Consider the following 6158-nt stretch of genomic DNA (forward strand, 5'->3'; position numbering starts at 1 on the left):
TTCCTGTTGTTGAACCTGCATTTTGCTAGAATCAAACACATCAAGTGGTGGATTATTAGAAGTAAAATAATCCTTAAGAATTTTTGAAGCACAAATACTCAATCCTAAGTAATGTGGATCAAAAGATTTAGAAATATGCAAAGGATTAGACAAACCTTCCACAATATCTTGTATTACAGGATCCTCATCATTCTTAAAGAATTGCAATGAATTATTTACCTCATTTGTATCGTGGCCCTCTATCAAACTATTTATCCATTCTTCGTCAGTTTTTGCGTCAATCAAAATCTCAGTAACATTATAATCCTTGGCTAGCTAAATTGGGTCTTCCACAACTTCAATAAAATTGGTTTCATTCTCAATCTCTATTTCTTCAACAACCTCGTCATCGAAATCGGAATCATCTCCTAGAGAGTCTAGTTCATTGGTGCAAATCCTAAAATCATTGTTTGAGTACGTTACACCATTTATAACAACGGTTATGTCATATCCATTCTTCTCCTTTTGAATAGGCGAGTGATCATTATAATGATCCAGAGTTGGAATAACATTACTATTACTGCAAGGACTTTCCAAAGGTTGCTCATCTTCATGATACTCATGAATCGTATATCCATTAGTGATCGTAGGAACGTCAGAACTGATTTGGCTTTGAGGCCAAACTTCTTTAGTTATTCCCTTCTTGATTTGATCCATTTCTCTTCTTAGATTGTCAATAACCTCTTGAAGTTCTTGAAGTGTATCTTCAGTCTTTTTGTTGTGTTCATCCGGCTGTTGGTTTTCCCGATCCAAACTATTCAAAAATTGGTTCATTAGATCTTTGAGAGTAGAAGAGCTATCTTTAGGAGCATAACATTCCATAGTCCGGTCGCGTTCATCCATCATTTGAATGTGCTGGTCCAACTTTTGATTTTCCCGATCCATATTATCCATAAATCGGTGCATTAGATCTGTAAGACTAGAAGAATCATGATTAGAAGCATAACTATCCCCCCCATCCTTGTGGTTTTTCACTTACATACCCGTGATAAGGTTGTTGATATGCATGAGAATAACCATAAGGTTCCGTAGGATATTGATCACAACCAAAAGATTGGTTTTGATTATACCCGTGGAATGGTTGGTAGCTGTCATAATATTGAGATTGAAAACAAAATTGATTACCACTATAATATGATGATTGGTCTTGTGTCACGTACATGTTATGTCCGTAAGAAAACATGACGACTCACAAGAACAAAAGAAAAAATCTAAAAACAAAAACAAGCTAAACAAATAACAAATCAATTAACAACCGCTCCCCGACAGCGACGCCAAAATTTGATGCGTGTCGTAACCACAACAAATTAATCGAGATATTTCTCACTAATTAAATAAATAATATAGTGGTAGTAAGGATCGTTCTCACAGAGAGCTGTGTAATTGATAGGTTATTTAGTTAGCAAAATAAAGATAAAACACAAAGGAGAATTGTTTTAAAGTGAAATAAAAAGAATAACAAATAAAAGAAAGATGATTAAGTAATCCTTCGCCGTTACCAAGCGATAACTGGATTAATATACTTATCTATCTTCGTTAGAACCATTCAACACCAACCGTAGAATAACAACTAGCTCAGTACTATCCCCAAAACTCCTTAAACCATGGATACAGAAGCTCTCCAATATCAGATTCTATCCAACCAAACCACCAAGTAGTAGCTCGCTCAAGGTGTAATCCAATCGAACGTTTCAGGCTTTGTGAATTAGGTTGATCCCAGTAGTTAAACTCATAGCTCAAGGTTCACTTGCTGGTGTTATCTTCACTCACAATTGCTCTACAGAATCCCTCCGCCAGGTCTTGCGATTTCTACTTTGTGTATGAATTATCCGACGATTACTTATCTCCTAACCCAATACTAGCAATAAAACAATTAATAAATCAATCTAGCGTGCACTCCAAATCAATCCAATAATCACTCATAAACATTAAACATGGTAAATACAAACGATAAGATGATTAAAACTCCGAACAAACTTGTATAATAATAGAGCTTCACGCTAGAACATTGAATTCATCCTTAATCAACAAAGGTTTAGCTTCTCATAATTACACAATTACCCGGTTTCCCCCTAAAGGGGTAAACCCTAAAATTTTAATGAAGAAATAAAATGTATTATGAGATGTATGATATTATTTAGGTTAAGAAGTGTTTTTTTTATAGTCTCCAAGTTGTAGAAGCGCCATGCCAAATCCCGGTCGAAATAAGGTGTCAAACTTGCCAAAATTCCACCAAAATCCTTCCAAACCCGTGTAAGAAAGCGCCCACACAACCAATGGGCCACGTCAAGTGCCAAACAAGCCCTGCATAAAGCCCAACCCACTTAATCTTTTGCTTGTCAGTTCACCGGAACTGACAACCTATTGTTTTCTTCTTCCATCACGGCCAGGATTTTCTAGACGCAAGTTCTCCTATAACTTTTCACAATTCTTAGCTTCTATCACGGCTAGGACTTCCCATACGTAACTTCTCCTGGATCTTTTCAGTATTTCTTTCCTTCTTTTCCCAAAACCCATTACAGCACCCATTGTTTCTCCTTCATCTCGATCACTGGCAAGCTCGATCAACCACAGCAACAGATCAACTTCTTTCGTCAACAACACCCCCTTCTTATCTACTTCCGATAATAGCAGCAACTCCATCAACATTATCCTGAACTTTCGATCTCCTTGCCATCTTCATGATTCTGTTTTCAACCACCATCTCAGCAGCGATTAACAATGGCAGCAACGTACCATTTTTAGCTTTCCTGTTTTGGTTGGACGCCTCTCTCGAGCTATTCTCATCAATAAAATCCTCTTCCTCCTCCATTTCTGATTTTCGATACCACTATAAATAATCACCATCCTTCGTTCTCAACTGCAGATTATTGCAGCAACCCAAAACCACAGCACCATATTCTTCATGCCACTGCCAAACTCCATTCTCTGCTAAACTCGGGCTGAACTCCCATCACCGATGGCATCAACCACAACTTCTTCTCAATTTTATCAACCACCAGCAGAGAACTCTCCTCTTTATCACGGTCACTGCCATCTCAATGATCATCCATTCCAACCACGGTAAAACCCAACATCGATCACTGCCATCTCGTCTCTGCCAGCATCTCCCTGATCTTTCTCATTGCCACCATCACTGTCAGCGCCTTATCTTCCATCATTCAACCACCGATCACAGCCTCATCAAACCAATTGGCTACAGCGTCACAGAACTCAACCATAAGAACTGGTGTTGCAACGGGAAATAGAGAAGATGATAGTGACATCCCTTAGTAAATAAGCAGGTGCCTTTAACAAATCTGGTTTCTAACTGACAGTTCAGTTTCCTGCTTCTCTTGTTTAACTGTCAGTTCTGAGGAACTGACAACTCTAATCCTGATTTTTCTCCTAACTTCCTCATATGATGTCGGAATGAGCTCATTCTTTCGCCGTTCGCTTCGTGTATTCGCCCTCTTCGAGATGATGGGAAGAAATCCTGACTTTGATCAAGTTCTACTTGGTCTTTGGTCCTTCTCCACTTGTTAGACTTCACTTTTATAGCTCTTTTCACTTCTTTTCGGATAATTCACCTAGCAAAACATAGATAAAAGAAAACAAGAGTAATACACAATATTTTGCAAGAATATATAGCAATTACTAGCATGGATTCGACACTAAATGTATGCAAAATATGCACTTAACAGAAGGTGAAGGGGAACAACCGGTACAAGGAGATCAAGAGAAGAATAAATTAGTCAAAGTAAAGGTTCGCACATTCCTCATTCTAATGACATGTTACCTGACCTTGGTGGTGGAAAATATTAGGGTGAAGCAGACGACTCGGTACCACTATTTATCTACAAGGACACGTGGGCTCGTATTATCTATCAAACCTATGTAAGAATTTTTATCCCGTGCATATGTATTGTTTTGTATTTATGTAAAATGTCCTAATTGTATTGTCTCCTAATTGTAGGATCTTCAGAAAGCTGTGTGTGTTTGCCGACACCAAGCCGCGACTCATTGGGATTTGGATCAAGAATGTAAAGAGGTCCGACAATTAGTAAATGACTCCAGACTATACGCTTTGGTTGAAAATTATGTGAAGTATGATTCTGTGACAGTCAATTGCTTCTTCGAGAGGTATTATGGTGAAACTGATACCATGCACTTCCCATTTGGGGAGATGACCTTGATCCCTGATAATGCTCAGAACATTCTAGTCTTATGGGTCACCGACAAATCAGTTGCAGAAGGAGATAAGCATCCAGACCTAGAGTGGTCTAAGTTACACGCTCTGACTGACAAGACGTTTGGCTCGGACTACAAAACTTCTTTCAAAAGCTTCCATGTATCTAAGAAAAGTAGGACAAAGACAATCAAGCTGAAGATGATTAAGGAGATCTTTGAAGGGACTGAGGAGAGACGGAAGGAGGAAGGATGGGACCTCGCACAAAATCATTATACAGCCACTGGGTACCTGTTATTCATCTTGGGCCCTAAGGTATTCCCTGATGCTAAGGGGAACATGGTGAGTGAAAACCACCTACAATACTTGGATCAGGTTGAAGAGGTCTGTAACTATTCTTGGGGAACCGTGGTAATGGCACATTTGATGGCGGAGATGAGAAGGGCCTCTAAGGCTTTTACCAACCAATTTGCCGGGAATTTCACTCTACTCCAGGTAATTTTGTTTTTAAACTTATGTTCTTTTATATATTGTTCACATGTACCCTTATTATTAAAAAAAAATGTACTGCTTCTTATATGTACCATTCCACATTGGCACAGGTGTGGGCTTATGAACACTTCCCAACATTGATCACGAACTTCAAAGCCTTGACGATAAAAGTAAGTTCCGAACCCAATGAGCATAGATCTCGGATATACGAGTTCAACAATACTCCGAAGCCCAGTGACAATTGTCGACTGACAGATATGAGATTGACTCTGTACGCGATGGCTACGAAATAGGTTGTGTTCAACCCTTACAAGGAGGATAGAGAAAACCGCCACTTTTTGCGGTATAATAACGTTGTATTTTATAATGGACCGTTGTTCCACCAAAAGGGATACGTTATGGCTGATCTCCGACGTGTGATGCGACAACTTGGATATAAACAACAAGCTAGTTGTGAGACACTTGCGTTTCAAAGGTACACTGTTGACTATCCTCGGAAAATGTCATCTTCCTTACGGTTGAGGATGGAGTATACGCCAAATCCAGAACCAACACATTAGATGGATAGGGAACCACATCGTTTGGTAGATATTAGTAATTGGGAGATTTCGGAAAATGGTGATGAATCCCATCCCGACTACATGTGGTATTACTTGCAATGGTCACATCCTTTTGTTGTGCGCCCATATAACGTCAAAGTTCCACCCCAGAAAATCCCTCCCGTTCCAACTCCTACAGAGGCACCACCTACAATGGCCGTATTTGAGAAGACCGTTGGATTGCTAGTAAGTATTTTTAATTGCTTAGTCGTTTAATGTATACATAATCTTATATTAGTATATATATACGAATTATGTGTTGGATGTATGAAACTGGCAGCGTCGGCTGGCAAGTTGAGGAGGATGTTTGGTTGCAAGAACGAGAAAGGAGGGGTGCTATCCCCTGGAGAAATGGAGGAAGTTGAGGAAAAGCTTGATAAAATGGAAGACCCTAATGCAAAATCTTTGTTCGGGGAAACGAAGAATGTGGTCTCCAAGAAACAAAATACCAAGTGATATAAGATTTGTTTTTCTTCATTTGGATGGTGGTTGTTATATTTTGAACAATTTGGAACTTGTTTTTGTTTGTAACTCATGATGAACTCTTTAGTTGTTTGATTTACTTTTGGTTTATGATAGATGGATTAAGAACATTTAAACACAATTCAGTTGTTTGGTTTATGTTGAACATGTTTAGATTTCTAGATTTTTTTTTTGTTTGGAAATTTTCTTTACACAACTGGGGTCAGCATTGAAATATTTATATACAACAATGACGGCAGTGCTTCCGGCCTTGTTAAATAATTATAATTCCATGGAGTAACTAATTTCGGCATTCAAATTTTTTGTAAAACTATTCCGGCAAATAGGGATGAAAGTCACCAAATTTCTGTATAGAATTTGGACCCTTTCGGCAAGGA

This window comes from Papaver somniferum, chromosome 11, assembly GCF_003573695.1.
Source record: "Papaver somniferum cultivar HN1 chromosome 11, ASM357369v1, whole genome shotgun sequence".
In the NCBI taxonomy this organism is placed as follows: domain Eukaryota; kingdom Viridiplantae; phylum Streptophyta; class Magnoliopsida; order Ranunculales; family Papaveraceae; genus Papaver; species Papaver somniferum.